Genomic DNA, 19037 nt, shown 5'->3' on the forward strand with positions numbered 1-19037 from the left:
ACAAGCTAGGAGGGGTTAAGAGTGGGAGCAAGGAAGCTAGGAAGGAGGTTATTGCAGAAATCCAGAAAGAGAAAACAGTGCTTAGATCAGACCGATGGAGGCAGAGATACTGAGAACAATCAGATTTGGGATAGAGTTTGAAGGTGAAGCCTACAAAAAACCCTCTCTCTTCCAGGTCATCCTATAGCATTGCGGTTTCCATCCGCCCTGCCACAGTCACCGCCTGGAATGAGCTGGTTTGATTCACTTCCCAGGCTACTGTGCTCCTATTGCTCACCTGGTCCATAAAATGCCCTCTCCTATCATATCATGTGTTGCCTCACCAAAGTGGAGAGAACATGCTTCCTGCCTCTCTGACGTGACTCACCGTGCTTGATTCCAGCATGTGTGCCTTGTCTCTCTGTTTCTCGAGTGATTATTATTTTTCTTTCCCCATGATGCTTCTTGATCTCTTAAGCAAAAGGACGCTGTTGACCCCATCCCTCTGCTATCCAGGCAGTACTGGATATGTTGTGTTGAGGCACTACCCAATGACAGCCCATTCCCCAAGAGTCCCTGAGGTAGTGGGGGCAACAGAATGTTGAGAATCTGTGTGGTACGGTTATCTTTAAGCTCCGGTACATCAGTTAATGATTTTCACCGTTGTAGCAATCTTAGAACTTTAAAAAATGAAACCAGCTTATGGTGAATTGTACAATAAGATTCACTGTCTTATATCCGAAGGCATCATTTTATAATGACGCTCATTTATTTAATACTTAAATATTTACTTGCCTTTGTGCTTTATCCTGGAAATTGTCTTTTAAATCTGTAAAATGCCTCAAGCTTTTTTGGAATCAAGAAAGGAGTCCAATATTAAATGAACAAATGAATGAATATTTAAGTAAATAAAATACTTTGTCTTAGCTTAAAATGAAGACTTAGAAAAAAGAAACAATTATTTACCTTAGAGAGGAAAGCTTCATGAGGCATCTTAAAGCTTATTTTCATGTGTATGAAAGGGAATGATGAACAAATATTGAACTTCTTTAAATATAGGACCTCAGAAAATGATCTTGGGTATTTTTTTCAAATTGAAATATATTTGACATATAACACTGTGTAAATTTAAAGCATACAACATGTTAATTTGATACATTTATATATTATAATGTGATTGCCATAGTAGTGATAATTAGCACCTGTATGACCTTGAGTATATATCATAAATACCCAAGAATAGAAGATGTATTTATTAGGAAGAATTTCTATACAAAGACAATTGTGAAATATTGGGAAGAATTAATGAAGGTAGTTGTGACTGGGACTTTTTAGATGATTCTTTAAAGTAACTTGTTTTCTTCTGCATGAGACTACTTGCAATTCTACGTGGAAAAGAAGATAGAATAGATGGGTTAAATAAAAATAATTTTTATAAATAAAAGATACAATTAAAATGTGACTTTCCAATAAATTTATTTTTGGAAAAAATTTTAAAAGTAACATGTAGTTTTAAAATGTTTTAACGATAAAACTTTTGGTTATATAATGCATTGCATCTCATTTGAAGCAATTTTAAATGGGATATTTAAAGGAATAAAATCATAAACTATGGGCAAAACACAACAGCAAGTCAAATTTATGATTCCTTTTTCCTGTTTTTGTCTCTACAGTCAGTTTGACGACTAGTGCTCTAACTGATTGTTAGAATTGCCAGACCAGATTCAACCATTCACTTAAACCAGAATACATATTAGGGTTAAGGATGAATAATTCAAGAAATATTTTGGGGGAGCTCTTTTCACATTGCAACTCTAATCAGCAGATGGAATTTAATAGCACCTGGATTAGGCAGAAACTAATGAGGTAAAAATTTCTTCCTCTCTACCTACAAAAAAATGTTCTCATTTGCACTAGGAAATTTTAAAGGGAGAAATCATTCAGATTATATTTTTTGAGTACACAGAAGGTATAGCAAGTTACTTGAGAGCCTCCCACATGACAGAAAAGATATATGCTTTTGAATGCTTTTATGCTTTTGAATTCACAGCAAAATGTACTCTATTGGGCTACTAGTCAAAGAGGCTTATCTGTGTTGCTTGTCACTTAATATACACAGATTCTCACATACACCCATACGCACCTACTGTTACTGCTGCTCTCCAAAATTCAGTTTTAAATTTCCACCAAGGGAATTTCCAGCCAGGCACTACTCACTTGCCTTTCACCTCCTGTTCTCTCTCCTCCCTTCTGATTGACTGGCCTTCAGTATGTCACACTGTTGATTGATAACTTCTTGAAATAACCTCTGTTTCCATAACTTCCTGGGGGACCATAAAGATTTAGTCCTATAATACTCTGAATTTTTTAAAAAATTAGCCTAGGGTAAAATTATGATGATATTTTCTGGATCTTGTGGTATCTGTAGTATGTATCACTTTTAAAAACTTGTAACTTGTTTTGACTTTCTCAGTCTAATCCTCTGATTCTAAGAGCAATAGGAATTTAATAGCATGTAAATTCAGCTGTTTTAGATGGTCAGTGAATTAATAGTAAAAGGAGAAAGAACGAATCCTATCCCTTGTTTCTCATGGTGACCGCAGAATTTTTTGTTTTTTTTAGTTTTATGTTTCACACATAACAATAACACAGTTTAAATTAACTTCTGTTTTGTTAACCCAGTATTGTTTGTTATAGGATAAAAATAGTAAAACCAAGAAAGCTGTGTTGTTTTGATTAAAGAACTTAGTTTGGTTTTGGTGATGGTGATCGTAAATCTACTGATTTGCTGCATAAAACTTTTTTTTTTTTGATAGGGGTACTAGCTTTATTATCTTTGGGGGGCCTGGAAGGGTTGGGTTCTGAGGAGCAATGGGGACAGGAGTTACGGGGGAGCTGTATGGCCCTGGCCTTAGGTGGTGGGCATCTGGGGTGACTCAGCCTACAAGTGCCTGTTGGCGTCACCAGTATAGCCACTGGGGGCAGTGGGCACTGGTCCTTTCTTGCAAGGCACAGCTGGCAGCCACAAGCCCAACTCGCTTGAGGCCAGGGCACTCCATCTTGCGCTCCAGAAGCTTGTGGTTCTGCGGCCGGAGTCCCACGCAGGCCGTGAGGATATTTTCCATGCAGCTGCAGGGTCAGAAGGACACATTGACCACCTGGCTGCCTGGCGGAACAAGCGGCACCTGGAAGAGGAAGCCAAGTTGAGCAGCGACAGCACGGGGTGGAAGCTCTGCGGCTCCGGGTCGACGTCGGTGCAGAAGCTCACGCGCTGGCACAGTTCTGTCAGCAGCGCCAGGTCCAGCATGATGGGCGCGGCCAGGAGCGAGTCCTCGCACGTGTTGAGCAGCACCAGCGTGTTGGTACCGCCCAGCATCGGCTCTGATGTGCTCATGCAGGGCACGCTTGCTGTCGCCCACGTATGGCACATACTTGATGACCACACAGTGACCGGGCTCCACGACCTGCTAGTAGAGCGCTGGGTTGCTGAGCCCTGTGTCGTCCACCACGCTGCTCTTGGACACCTCCTTGGAGCGGAACTGTGGCGGGGTTGACAGGTTCTGCCGGTCATTGTTGCCCAAGTGGTTGTACCTCACGATGGACGTGGTCTCGTGGCCAGAGCAGATAAGCAAATCCACGAGCACGGACTTGACCTTGGTCTGGCCCGACCTTTAGTCGTCTCCACCCACAAAGAGGCTGCACTGCCACTTGAACTCGAGGGCACCAGGCACCAGCGTGGTCAGTGGGGACCCACCGAGGAAGGAGCAGCCCTCCAAGACGCTGGCCACCGCAAAGAGCGTGGAGGGCGACACTTGCAGGCCCAGCTGGATGGTGCGCAGCAGGTTCTCAGCGGTGTCACTGAAGCCCTGGATCACTTCGGAGAAGTGCTCGGTATTCGCTGTCTTCCGCCTGACGACTTCAGCCAGCCCGGCGCCGGACTGGAAGCTGCAGAAGTCGGTACAGATCCGCTGCAGCTGCTGTGCGCGCGTGCCCAGGATGACGTAGTCGGCCCGCGCGCTCTGGTTAGTTAGCCGCGAGGAACTCTGGGAGGTAGACGGAGGGCCGTGGGAGCAGGGCCTCCAGGTGCAGCCGCGGTTTTTCCTGTGGCTCCTGTTTGCACTGCATCGCCTCCGCCAGGTTCAGAGACGATTATGGCCCAGCCGTCGAATACGAGGTCGTCGGGCGCCACCATGGGCAGCAGCGAGCTGAAGGGCATGAATACCTCCTGGCCTTCGTTGACCAGGCCCAGGTTAACGGGGCCGCCTGCGTCAGCGAGGCGCTGTAGTTGGCCTCCTTGTGGCAGGTGCGCGTGGGCCAGGACAGGCGCAGTCGGTGCGCCAGCACTGCAGCCGTCAGTCTGGAGCCGTTGTTCCCGCCCCAGCCCAGGAGCACGACCGCGAGCCCGGGCACCTGCCGGGCGGTCTGGAAGGTGAAGCGTGGACCTGGGGTGCATCTTGAGGATGGCGGCTTCGCGGCTGATGCACGTCATCCGGTGCTTACTGCACCTCGCTGGCCTCGGACTGTAGACCGTGTTGGACTCTCGACCACAAACTCGGTGGCGGCCTCCATCGCGACGAGCGGCTCCGAGTCAGCTGGGACAGCGGCGGACAGCTAAGTAAAACTTTAGAAAACTTTTAATAGAGCTATAAAGTGAGTCATAAAATAAATTTTTATTTAAAAAGATATCACATAACAGTTTAAATTCAGCTTGGTTTGAATCAAACATATCCTCATAGACCGAAGACTCTGAAAATATTTATCTGATTGGGCATTTCAATGAGAACTAGTCCCTTTGTTTTATGGTAGCTGAGGTCCTGACTGACATCACCTGTAAAATAGTGAAGGGATGACTTAATTCCTTTTATTTCATAATAATTTAATTTCTAGAAGCCCACATAACCTTACAATCAATTATTTTATTGTCAATATTTAATGGAAAATCTTAGATGGTATGACTGGGATGTAGAATCAAAGAGTATATGTTGACAAAAGTTTTAAAACTAAATTGTTTGCATATTTATTTACTCTATGAAGTCTTTTAAACACTAGATGGCGCTAAAAATATATCATGATAAATTTTGTTATTCATCAAGAGGTTATATTAATTTTATGACCTCGTAAGTTGGTGCATTCTTTCTTTATATTTTTTAAACATTTGAAACAACTTAAGTGCTGCTAGTGTAATTGATTATTGAAATAGGTAATAAAATCACCAAACTGTAGAAATACAGAATTTGTAATTAAAATTATTCAAAGTGTTATTTTGGTGGCCCACAGATACTGCCTTACGCAGGCTTTCTCATCATATAAGGTTCCTCTCCTCTAAATTCACTAAGAGGAAGAAATACTTTGCAAATGGACATAATGAATAGGTTCATGAACTATTTGATAATCTGATTAATGATGAGGCGTGACGTGTGAACACATTGATAAAAGATTTAAATTCTTTTTTTTTTTAAAACAAAGGAAAGCTTTATTTTTTTTTTTTAAGAGATTGGAGTTTATTTATTTATTTTATTTATTTATTTTTGGCTGTGTTGGGTCTTCGTTTCTGTGTGACGGCTTTCTCTAGTTGTGGCAAGCGGGGGCCACTCGTCATCGCGGTGCGTGGGCCTCTCACTATCGCGGCCTCTCTTGTTGTGGAGCACAGGCTCCAGACGCGCAGGCTCAGCAGTTGTGGCTCACGGGCCCAGTTGCTCCGCGGCATGTGGGATCTTCCCAGACCAGCGCTCGAACCCGTGTCCCCTGCATTGGCAGGCAGATTCTCAACCACTGCGCCACCAGGGAAGCCCCAAGATTTAAATTCTTGACACGTGATACTTCCTCCAACAAAGATAACATAAAACTAATGATATGCCACTACATGAGGACATCAGTGATTCATGATTGATTTGTCATCAGTTCAAGGAATATTTACAATTAGTGCACAGAATGCTTTGAAATGACACGCAATGTCACACAATTTAAAGGGTTTCCTCAATTTGACAGTAGTCCTAAAATTTTACCCATTATTAATAGATATTTTGTGAAGTTGAAAGAAACTTTTATATACTATTGCTGGTAAACACATTATGATCAGCTGTGCTAGAGGAAAGCCTGAGTTATCTTCCTTGTCCTATGGAGACAGGATTGAAGAGTGTAGCCAGTCCCTGGAGAGAGGTGTGTTAGATAGTAACATAATTCAAGTGTTCCATAGTGTCTGGATCTTGTGATATGTGTGGTATTTGCTGCTTTTAAAAGTTTCTCATTTGTTGTGACTTCTTTTCTCATTACAAATACATATTCATTTTTGTATGTAATTTTGTATTCTTTTTCTTAAATAGGGCTCAAAAAACTGTATAAGCTTCAGATTGCACAAATTATTCATTTTTATTCCATACAGTCTATGCTTTTTTTTTTCACTATTGGACTTTTGTTTATGTTGTTTTCTTTGTTTTTTAATGCGCTTTCTCTCAGTATTGCCTTTCTAATTTCTACTTGCCTAGGTCTACAAGACCTGGTACATATATCATATTTCCTTCATGAAAAGGGCTCTGATCTCTTTCCCAAAACTCCGCACTTCAAGTCAGTCAAGAGTAATTTCTCCCTCATCTAGAATAATGTATTTTTATTTCTTTTGTGACCCATTTCTTTGTATATCTTGTATTATATATATTTATGAATGTGTTATTTTCCCCTATTGGGGTCTTAACTTTCTGATGAAAGAGTCTCAGTCTTACCCATATTTGCATCCCATGTAGTACCTAGCACAGTAATTTATATATTATAGGCAACCCACAAATATGTGTAAAATAAATTAATGAGGGCATGAACATTGTTTGATCTGAGGGTCACAGCATATGTTCTTCTCTGCCTGTTTATTTGAACTCTGAATATTTTAGTCTTAGGTGTATGCTTATATTTAAAATACAATATGCATCAACCAGACTCTTGGAGAAAATAAAGGAGCGTATTCTACATTTACAAGAAATCGTGGTCCTATCTCGATATAGTCAACATTACAATACCATAGATCCCTCTTCCAGCATATATTTAGTCTACATCAGGAGGCATCAAACTATAGCCCATGGGCTAAATCCAACCAGCTGCCTGTTTTTGGAAGTAAAGTTTTATTGAAACACAGCTCATTCATTTTTATCATGTCTGTGGTTGTTTTCAAGCCACAAAAACAAAGTTGAGTAGTTTCGACAGAGACTGTTATAGTGAGCAAAGCCTAAAATCTTTACCATCTGGTGCTTTATTTATTTATTTATTTTTTAACATCTTTATTGGAGTTATAGTTGCTTTACAATGGTATGTTAGTTTCTGCTGTATAACAAAGTGAATCAGCTATACATAAACATATATCCTCATATCTCCTCCCTCTTGCATCTCCCTCCCACCCTCCCTATCCCACACCTCTAGGTGTACACAAAGCACCGAGCTGATCTCCCTGTGCTATGTGGCTGCTTCCCACTAGCTATCTATTTTGCATTTGGCAGTGTATATATGTCCATGCCACTCTATCACTTTGACCCAGCTTAGCCTTCCTCTTCCCCATGTCCTCAAGTCCATTCTCTACATCTACGTTTTTATTCTTGTCCTGACACTACGTTCTTCAGAACCATTTTTCTTTTCTTTTTTTTTTTAGATTCCATATATATGTGTTAGCATATGGTATTTGTTTTTCTCTTTCTGACTTATTTCACTCTGTATGAAGACTCTGGGTCCAACCACCTCACTACAGATAACTCAATTTTGTTTCTTTTTATGGCTGAGTAATATTCCATTGTATGTATGTGCCACATCTTCTTTATCCATTCATCTGTCGTTGGACACTTAGGTTGCTTCCATGTGCTGGCTATTGTAAATAGAGCTGCAATGAACACTGTGGTACATGACTCTTTTTGAATTATGGTCTTCTCAGGGTATATGCCCAGTAGTGGGATTGCTGGGTCATATGGTAGTTCTATTTTTAGATTTTTAAGGAACCTGCATACTGTTCTCCATAGTGGCTGTATCAATTTACATTCCCACCAACAGTGCAAGAGGGTACCCTTTTCTCCACACCCTGCCCAGCATTTACTGTTTGTAGATTTTTTGATGATGGCCATTCTGACTGGTGTGAGGTGATACCTCATTGTAGTTTTGATTTGCATTTCTCTAATGATTAGTGATGTTGAGCATCCTTTCATGTGTTTGTTGGAAATCTGTATATCTTCATTGGAGAAATGTCTGTTTAGGTCTTCTGTCCATTTTTGGATTGGGTTGTTTGTTTTTTTGATATTGAGCTGCATGAGCTGTTTATATATTTTGGAGATTAATCCTTTGTCTGTTGATTCGTTTGCAAATAATTTCTCCCATTCTGAGGGTTGTCTTTTCGTCTTGTTTATGGTTTCCTTTGCTGTGCAAAAGCTTTTAAGTTTCATTAGGTCCCATTTGCTTATTTTTGTTTTTATTTCCATTTCTCTAGGAGCTGGGTCCAAAAGGATCTTGCCGTGATGTATGTCATAGAGTGTTCTGCCTATGTTTTCCTCTAAGAGTTTGATAGTGTCTGGCCTTACATTTAGGTCTTTAATCCATTTTGAGTTCATTTTTGTGTATGGTGTTAGGGAGTGTTCTAATTTCATTCTTTTACATGTCGCTGTCCAGTTTTCCCAGCACCACTTCTTGAAGAGGCTGTCTTTTCTCCATTGTATATTCTTGCCCCCTTTATCAAAGATAAGGTGACCACATGTGTGTGGGTTTATCTCTGTGTTTTCTGTCCTGTTCCATTGATCCTATATTTCTGTTTTTGTACCAGTACCATACTGTCTTGATTACTGTAGCATTGTAGCATAGTCCGAAGTCTGGGAGCCTGATTCCTCCAGCTCTGTTTTTCTTTCTCAAGATTGCTTTGGCTATTTGGGGTCTTTTGTGTTTCCATACAAATTGTGAAATTTTTTGTTCTATGAAAAATGCCATTGGTCATTTGATAGAGATTGCGTTGAATCTGTAGATTGCTGTAGGTAGTATACTCATTTTCACAATGTTGATTCTTCCAATCCAAGAACATGGTATATCTCTCCATCTGTTTGTATCATCTTTAATTTCTTTCATCAGTATCTTATAGTTTTCTGCACACAGGTCTTTTGTCTCCTTAGGTAGATTTATTCCTAGGTATTTTATTCTTTTTGTTGCAATGGTAAATGGGAGTGTTTCCTTAATTTCTCTTTCAGATTTTTCATCATTAGTGTGTAGGACTGCAAGAGATTTCTGTGCATTAATTTTATATCCTGCTACTTTACCAAATTCATTGCTTAGCTTTAGTAGTTTTCTGGTAGCATCTTTGGGATTCTCTATGTATAGTATCATGTCATCTGCAAACAGTGACAGTTTTACTTCTTCTTTTCTGATTTAGATTCCTTTTATTTCTTTTTTTTCTTGAATGGCTGTGGCTAAAACTTCCAAAACTATGTTGAATAATAGTGGTGAGAGTGGGCAACCTTGTCTTGTTCCTGATCTTAGTGGAAATGGTTTCAGTTTTCACCATTGAGAACGATGTTGGCTGTGGGTTTGTCGTATATGGCCTTTATTATGTTGAGGTAAGTTCCCTCTATGCCTACCTTCTGGAGAGTTTTTATCAAAAATGGGTGTTGAATTTTGTCAAAAGCTTTCTCTGCATCTATTGAGATTATCATATGGTTTTTCTCCTTCAGTTTGTTAATATGGTTTATCATGGTGATTGATTTGCATGTATTGAAGAATCCTTGCATTCCTGGGATAAACCCCACTTGATCATGGTGTATGATCCTTTTAATGTGCTGTTGGATTCTGTTTGCTAGTATTTTGTTGAGGATTTTTGCATCTATGTTCATCAGTGATATTGGCCTGTAGTTTTCTTTTTTTGTGACATCTTTGTCTGGTTTTGGTATCAGGGTGATGGTGGCCTTGTAGAATGAGTTTGGGAGTGTTCCTCCCTCTGCTATATTTTGGAAGAGTTTGAGAAGGATAGGTGTTAGCTCTTCTCTAAATGTTTGATAGAATTCGTCTGTGAAGCCATCTGGTCCTGGGCTTTTGTTTGTTGGAAGATTTTTAATCACAGTTTCAACTTCAGTGCTTGTGATTGGTCTGTTCATATTTTCTGTTTCTTCCTGGTTCAGTTTTGGGAGGTTGTCCTTTTCTAAGAATTTGTCCATTTCTTCCAGGTTGTCCATTTTTTTGGCATATAGTTGCTTGTAGTAATCTCTCATGATCCTTTGTATTTCTGCAGTGTCAGTTGTTACTTCTTTTTCATTTCTAAGTCTGTTGATTTGAGTCTTCTCCCTTTTTTTCTTGATGAGTCTGGCTACAGGTTTATCAATTTTCTTTATCTTCTCAAAGAACTAGCTTTTAGTTTTATCCATCTTTGCTATTGTTTTCTTCATCTCTATTTCATTTATTTCTGATCTGATCTTTATGATTTCTTTCCTTCTGCTAACTTTGGGGTTTTTTTGTTCTTCTTTCTCTAATTGCTTTAGATGTAAGGTTAGGTTGTTTATTTTAGATGTTTCTTGTTTCTTGAGGTAGGATTGTATTGCTATAAACTTCCCTCTTAGAACTGCTTTTGCTGCATCCCATAGGTTTTGGGTCGTCATATTTTCATTGTCATTTGTTTCTAGGTACTTTTTGATTTCCTCTTTGATTTCTTCAGTGATCTCTTTGTTATTTAGTAGTGTATTGTTTAGCCTCCATATGTTTGTATTATTCACAGATTTTTTTCCTGTATTTGATACCTAGTCTTATAGTGTTGTGGTCAGAAAAGATACTTGATACGATTTCAATTGTCTTAAATTTACCAAGGCTTGATTTGTGACCCAAGATATGATCTATCCTGGAGAATGTTCCATGAGCACTTGAGAAGAAAGTGTATTCTGTTGTTTTTGGGTGGAATGTCCTATAAATATCAACTAAGTCCATCTTGTTTAATGTATCATTTAAAGCTTGTGTTTCCTTATTTATTTTCATTTTGGATTATTTGTCCATTGGTGAAAGTGGGATGTTAAAGTCCCCTACTAGTATTGTGTTACTGTCAGTTTCCCCTTTTATGGCTGTTAGCATTTGCCTTATGTATTGAGGTGCTGCCATGTTGGGTGCATAAATATTTACAATTGTTATATCTTCTTCCTGGGTCGGTCCCTTGATCACTGTGTAGTGTCCTTCTTTGTCTCTTGTAATAGTCTTTATTTTAAAGTCTGTTTTGTGAGATATGAGAATTGCTACTGCAGCTTTCTTTTGATTTCCATTTGCATGGACTATCTTTTTCCATCCCCTCACTTTCAGTCTTTATGTGTCCCTAGGTCTGAAGTAGGTCTCTTGTAGACAGTATATATATGGGTCTTGTTTTTGTATCCATTCAGCCAGTCTGTGTCTTTTAGTTGGAGCATTTAATCCATTTACATTTAAGGTAGTTATTGATATGTGTGTTCCTATTATCATTTTCTTAATTGTTTCGGGTTTGTTATTTCAAGTGTTTTCCTTCTCTTGTGTTTCCTGCCTAGAGAAGTTCCTTTAGCATATGTTGTAAAGCTGGTTTGGCGGTGCTGAATTCTGTTGTCTTTTGCTTGTCTGTAAAGGTTTTAATTTCTCCATCGAATCTGAATGAGATCCTTGCTGAGTAGAGTAATCTTGGTTGTAGGTTTTTCTCTTTCATCACTTTAAATGTGTCCTGCCACTCTCTTCTGGTTTGCAGTTTCTGCTGAAAGATCAGCTGTTAACCTTATGGGGATTCCCTTGTATGTTATTTGTTGCTTTTCCCTTGCTGCTTTTAATATTTTTTCTTTATATTTAATTTTTGATGGTTTGATTAATATGTGTCTTGACATATTTCTCCTTTGATTTAACCTGTATGGGACTCTCTGTGCTTCCTGGACTTGACTGATTATTTCCTTTCCCATATTAGGGAAGTTTTCAACTATAATCTCTTCAAATATTTTCTCAGTCCCTTTCTTTTTCTCCTCTTCTTCTTCTATAATTCGAATGTTGGTGCTTTTAGTGTTGTCCCAGAGGTCTCTGAGACTGTCCTCAATTCTTTTCATTCTTTTTTCTTTATTCTGCTCTGCGGTAGTTATTTCCACTATTTTATCTTCCAGGTCACTTATCCGTACCTTCTGCCATTCTTCAATTATTCTGCTATTGATTCTTTCTAGAGAATTTTTAATTTCATTTATTGTGTTGTTCATCATTGTTTGTTTGCTCTTTAGTTCTTCTAGGTCCTTGTTAAATGTTTCTTGTATTTTCTCCATTCTATTTCCAAGATTTTGGATCATCCTTACTATCATTACTCTGAATTCTTTTTCAGGTAGACTGCCTATTTCCTCTTCTTTTGTTTCGTCTGGTGGGTTTTTACCTTGCTCCCTGCATCTGTGTATTTCTCTGTCTCTCATTTTGCTTAACTTACTGTGTTTGGGGTCTCCTTTTGGCAGGCTGCAGGTTCGTAGTTCCCTTTTTTTTTGGTGTCTGCCCCCAGTGGTTGGTTCAGTGGATTGTGTAGGCTTTTTGGTGGAGGGGACTGCTGCCTGTGTTCTGGTGGATGAGGCTGGATGTTATCTTTCTGGTGGGCAGGACCACGTCCGGTGGTGTGTTTTGGGGTGTCTGTAAACGTATTATGATTTTAGCCTCTCTGTTAATGCGTGGGGTTGTGTTCCTGTCTTGCTAGTTGTTTGGCATAGGGTGTCCAGCACTGTAGCTTGCTGCTCATTGAGTGGAGCTGGGTCTTTGTGTTGAGATGGAGATCTCTGAGAGAGCTTTCGCTGTTTGATATTACATGGGGCCGGGAGGTCTCTGGTGGACCAATGTCTTGAACTCAGGTATCCCACCTCAGAGGCTCAGGCCTGACACCCAGCCAGGGCACCAAGACCCTGTCAGCCACACGGCTCAGAAGAAAAGGGAGAAAAAGAAAGAAAGAAAGAAAAATAAAATAAAATAAGACAAAATAAAATAAAATAAAATAAGTTATTAAAGTAAAAAAATATATATATATTATTAAAAATAAAAAAATTAAAACGTAATAGAAAAACAAGAGAGAAAGAAAGAAGAGAGCAACCAAACCAAAAAAAATCCACCAATGATAACAAGTGCTAAAAACTATACTAAAAAAAAAAACAAACCGGACAGACAGAGCCCTAGGACAAATGGTAAAAGGAAAGCTGTACAGACAAAATTACACAAAGAGGCATACACATACACACTCACAAAAAGAAAAAAGAAAAATATATATATAAAAAAAAAAAGGAAGAGAGCAACCAAATCAATAAACAAATCTACCAATGATAATAAACTCTAAATACTAAACTAAGATAAAGATAAAACCAGAAGCAAATAAGATGCAGAAAGCAAACCCCAAGTCTATAGTTGCTCCCAAAGTCCACCGCCTCAATTTTGGGATGATTCGTTGTCTATTCAGGTATGCCACAGCTGCAGGGTACATCAATTTGATTGTAGAGATTTAATCCACTGCTCCTGAGGCTGCTGGGAGAGATTTCCCTTTCTCTTCTTTGTTCGCACAGCTCCTGGGGTTCAGCTTTGGATTTGGACCCGCCTCTGCATGTAGGTCGCCTGAGGGCGTGTGTTCTTCGCTCAGACAGGACGGGGTAAAGGAGCAGCTGATTCGCAGGCTCTGACTCACTCAGGCCGGTGGGGAGAGAGGGGTACGGAATGTGGGGCGAGCCTGCGGCAGCAGAGGCCAGCATGACATTGCAACAGCCTGAGGCGTGCCGTGTGTTCTCCCGGGGAAGTTGTCCCTGGATCACAGGACTCTGGCATTGGAGGGCTGCACAGGCTCCCAGGAGGTGAGGTGTGGATAGTGACCTGTGCTTGCACATAGGCTTCTTGGTGGCTGCAATAGCAGCCTTAGTGTTTCATGTCGGTCTCTGGTGTTGGCGCCAATAGCTGCGGCTCGTGCATGTCTCTGGAGCTCGTTTAGGCAGTGCTCTGAATCCCCTCTCCTCATGCACCCTGAAACAATGGTCTCTTGCCTCTTAGGCAGGTCCAGACTTTCTCCTGGACTCCCTCCCGGCTAGGGGTGGCGCACTAGCCCCCTTCAGGCTGTGTTCACGCCGCCAACCCCAGTCCTCTCCCTGGGATCCAATCTCTGAAGCCGAAGCCTCAGCTCCCAGCCCCCGCCCGCCCCGGCGGGTGAGCAGACAAGCCTCTCGGGCTGGTGAGTGCTGGTCGACACCGATCCTCTGTGCGGGAATCTCTCCACTTTGCCCTCCGCACCCCTGTTGCTGCGCTCTCCTCTGTGGCTCCAAAGCTGCCCCCCTCCGCCACCGCAGTCTCCGCCCATGAAGGGGCTTCCTAGTGTGTGGAAACCTTTCCTCCTTCACAGCTCCCTCCCACTGGTGCAGGTCCCGTCCCTATTCTTTTGTCTGTGTTTTTTCTTTTTTCTTTTGCCCTACCCAGGTACGTGGGGAGTTTCTTGCCTTTTGGGAAGTCTGAGGTCTTCTACCAGCATTCAGTAGGTGTTCTGTAGGAGTTGTTCCTCATGTAGATGTATTTTTGATGTATTTGTGGGGAGGAAGGTGATCTTCACATCTTACTCCTCTGCCATCTTGAAGCTCAAAGTCCCCTGGTCCTTTAATAAGAAAGTTTTGCTGACCTCTGATATAAATCTTATTGGTAGTTAGGTAGCCAGATGACTGGATAGGAGAATGCAAATCTTTTCTTTTAAAATATGACTTGGGAATAAGAGAACTACTAAAATTTCAGTTTTGGAGCTATCACTTTTTCAGAGTGTTTGAGAGCTTAGTGCTCTCTTGGAGCATGTACACCCCATTGGGTAGTAGGAGCTACTCCACAGAAGTTTGTAAACAAAAAAACCCCAAAAGAACATGGAGAAAGACCAACACATTGTATTTCCACAGAGTAGGCCAATTAGCAATCACCCAATCAGTAACTTGTAAAGTCCTACAAGGCCTAGACAAATACAGTAACTGGAGGGGGAGGGGTGCATTTGGGGGAGACAAGAATCCAGGATCAGACACACAGCAGCCAGTGCTCTCCATTGCATTCGCTGATTTCAACACAGTGAGGTACGTCTGTGGTGATCTTACAGCATGTAAAGGAAATCCCCTTTTCTCCTCGAGCTTCCACAACACTATTAATCACTGCTGCGACATGGCAGGAGACGGGCTCCTTGCACCACGAAGAAGTCATTGCTGTGGTCTGGAAGCCAAGAAGGAAAAGCCCAGAATTTGTAAAGGTTAAGGATTTTAGTCCTTGCTTCATATATCCATTCCTGGGCAGCACAGGATGTGTACAAAGGTATCGTCCTTAAAACCTGTCCTTCTCAGCTCACATTAAAACACACACACACACACACACACACACACTCTCTCTCTCTCTCTCTCTCTCTCTCTCTCTCCCTCTCTCTCCCTGTTGTGCATAGTAGGCCTGGCCCAATCCAGTGAAGGATGGATCTGGTATGCAGAGTGAGTGCCATGTCCTGAGATTAGAGCTCTGGAACGGGAGACCTTTATCACATAGGTGACCCACATCCATTCTTGACTTTTGCTCGGTGCCTTTCACCTGGCCCTTCTAACCTGGCTCAGCCTCTCCTAACTGCTCTGCCTCGCCTTTTCCTGTTCATACCAATTTCCAGTCTTCCAGGAGAAGGAGATCAAGTCATGGGGCAACCCAGTTAAAACCTAGTCTCCCATGAAACATTGAAGGTAGAGAGGTTGCCAGAGGACACTATAGCAGAAAAGCCAGCTCTAATTGGCAAAAATGAGGTAGTTCAATAGGTTGTGCACTCCGAATAGTCCTTCTCTGTGGTGAGAGAACAAAAAGTGTCCCTGCTGTGCAGACCCTGAGACCACCGTGCAGGAATGAGGGCCTTAGATTAAAACATAAAACCAGAATATTTATATTAAGAAAAAAGTTAACTCAAGATATACCATTTGCACACAACTAGTTCAGTTGGCATCCTGAGACAGCGGGACCCAAGGTGCAGTTATTGAAGGGAGCAAATAAATATAAGCGTATTGGCTTAGAATACCATATGGGAGGTAGTGAGCAGCTGAGCAGCAAGTCTGCAGCTGTCCCCCCAAGCACCCCTTTTGCCTATCATCACAACCCATTTCTTGGGACAGTTCCTGGCACCCTATCTCAAGAGTGGGTTATGAGGAGACAAGATGTGGAAAAATCCAGCCTTACCCCTGAGAGATTCCCTCCTCTGGAATATAGTGGCTTGTGGGTTGAACCCATCAAGATTAGGCATGAGGTGGTCTCATGCCTAATCTTTTCACTCTGGCATGGCAAATATTATTGTTACATACCCTTCCTTGAAAGGAAAACAACTTCTCTACTCAGGCCACTTTCAAAAGCTGGAGATTCTGGGGGTGGAGACTTGGATAAAGCATACAGAGTCTAGAGGGATTTCCTCCAAAGCCCTCCTGTGCATTTGAACAGAGTATGGTTGGACTTCCTTTGTCTCACCACTACCCTGACCCAAGTGGGAAGAGGGGGCGATGGTGTGGACCCAGTCAGAGATACATGGTAGTGCCAGCTGCCCCTACCCACCCTGCCCCCACTTTGTCACTCTGCAGATTGATGCCCGCTCCTAGAAACTTCCTGATGGCAAAAGGATGGCCCCCACACTGAGGCTCAGTTCTTAGCCTCTAAAGCAGGGCAGGGCCCTGGATCTCCTCTTCCTCCCCAAAGTATGCTGGCCTTCCTTGTGAGCTGGGGATTTTCAGTGTACAGGAGGCTGCCACATGGCAGATGTGGCATGTCTGGGCCTGGGGTGGCTCCTTGCATTCCTTGGCCTGATGGTCTAGACTTCCACAGTTGTCTCATCTGTCTCTCTTTCATCTTCCTTCTGCATGTATTTCCCTTTTGGCCACCTCACACTCCCAATACCGAACACCCACCGGGGCTGGTGACACTTAGAGATTCCAGTCCCTAAGGGGACTTCTCAACGGTGAACTCCATTGCCTCACCCTCCTTCAGGCTCCGGAAGCCCTCCGTGTGCAGTTTACTCTGGGGCACAAAGTGCAGCACGACCTTGGTGCTAGCAGTCACAAACGGCAAGCACGACCTGTGCTCCCGCTGGGACCCACTTACAGGTGCTGGCATGGTGCTGCTATCTGGGCCATGTCCTCTGACACCACCTCTGGTGCCTTGGTGCTGCCACCTGCGAACTGCTGGCCTGACGTGGAGACCATGGTAGTCGGTTGAGCTCCTGATCAAGAGCTTGCTGCCCCCTGAGAAGTCCAGAGGCAAAAGGTGGTGGGAGAAGAGGCTGCTGCAGCTTCTCTAGTACTCCAGGTGATGCTTATGACACCAGCATTTGAGAATCGCGATTTAGATAGAGCAAGAGAGTGAGTGAGGAGCAGGTTTAAGTAAGTGTATAAGTGTGTAGGAGGGCTTACTTACGGTAGACCTGCGGCTTCCAGAGCTCACGCGGGGGAGGTTTAGGAGAGTACGGGGGAATGGGATTTGCGATTGGGTAAATAAACATCAGATATTTAGCATCTGGACCCTGACTGGCTCTGGGAGAGTGGACTTGGGCCTGAGGTACTTAGGAGGAATCTCAGTAACTGTCAGAGGTGATGTGTCTGAAATAATTGAAATGAGAATAAAGTTGCACTTAACTGCGAAAAATGGGCTTTATTCAAGATCCAGTCATAATTGTAGATCCACTAGTTCTCACCCAGGTCTAATCACAGTAGCACCAAAATTGAAGTTACTGCTTTTATTACCTGAAGAAGAACACACAGTTTAGCTTCTCAGAGTCTCATCTATCAAGTGTGTCTAACATGAAAATGAATGTATTTTTCCTAATACTTGAAATAGAGAACATTTCATTTTTACTTTTGAGCCCCCTTTGGTCTAAATCCTCTAGGACTAGTTAATACATGCTTGGGTCAAGCCCTCTAGCATGATCCAACTAGAACCAGGATAGGGGTTTCTGATTCTTCAACTATTTTGAAAAGTAAGACAATACCATACGAAAAGATAAAGTCATTTGCATAATTAGCTGCAAGTTATTTTGGTCTGTGCCTCCTTCCTTCCCCTTCCTCCCCCCCACCCCCCCATAGGCTTAGAGGAAAGATACAAGAGGGGATAGAAGAAAAAAATGAGAGCAAAATGAATTTTACATTTTCTGCATTTGACAGCTTTGTTCTTTCTACTGCTTAATGATACCAGATTATGAACAGTTTGTAAGTTTTTTCATAATATAAGTGCCTATCATCATCAGGGGTATTTTGTTTTCCCTCAGCAAGACCATTCACTCTTATTTGCGCTGTGAAATCTCAGTAACATGTGAAAGACATAAAACACTGAAATTTAGACTATTTTTAGCCATAAATGGTTCTGATCAGCACACATATCTGTAGCACTCGCTGCATATTTACCATGCATTATTAATTCTTTATGTTCACTAAGGCAGATATCTCAGTCTTAATATTCCTTTGTATCCCATTAGATTTATGGTACATAGTAAATCCTCAGTACATAGGAGTTGATTTATACAGCTGTGAAAGAGGATAGGTTCAAATTTGTTGATGACGCCAGTTGGAAAATTCGAGGTCTGTACAACTGCACATGGATGAACGTTGATAAGTGAAATGTCTGGTGGATACTACGAGAATATTCTAGCAAAAATTATTTAGGAAAAGTGGGCAATTCTTTATGCAATGAGAAATTTACAAAAGAATGGTGATATATTTCAAAGCTTGTCTTTATAAGATTTGCACTCGAAAGCATTTTCCAAAGTTAGAGAAAAAGACACTCTAAATCCTTTCGGGAATCTTTATTGCCGTTTGCATACATAGATACTCTCCGGGGGCCCTTGGTTATAAATCCCTTCTTTGTGATGAAGGCAGGGCAGCTTTTGCCTCCCTTGCCGACCACACCTTATACATATGCCACGTCTGTCAGGAACAGCCTTTGTCTTCTGTGTGCCCCATCCTGGAAAGTACCCACATACGATTTTCTTTGCTTCATTTCTGGGTACAAATGTTTCTCTTTCTGGTTTGTTATATCAAAGATTGGGGCTGTTTTGAAATATTAAGAAGCAAATGAGAATCCATCTGGCCGAGATTTTTTAAAGACAT

At 41.7% G+C, this 19037-nt stretch overlaps 1 pseudogene across 1 annotated transcript; it reads right to left on the minus strand.

Moving 5' to 3' along the window:
* Window positions 1–1992: 1992 nt before the first annotated feature.
* LOC309667424 (inositol-3-phosphate synthase 1 pseudogene) lies at window positions 1993–6160 on the minus strand (annotated as a pseudogene). The gene has a single exon. The product of its transcript is annotated as an inositol-3-phosphate synthase 1 pseudogene (transcript).
* Between the last annotated feature and the right edge of the window lie 12877 nt (window positions 6161–19037).

This window comes from Balaenoptera physalus, assembly GCF_965194825.1.
Source record: "Balaenoptera physalus genome assembly, chromosome: 9".
In the NCBI taxonomy this organism is placed as follows: domain Eukaryota; kingdom Metazoa; phylum Chordata; class Mammalia; order Artiodactyla; family Balaenopteridae; genus Balaenoptera; species Balaenoptera physalus.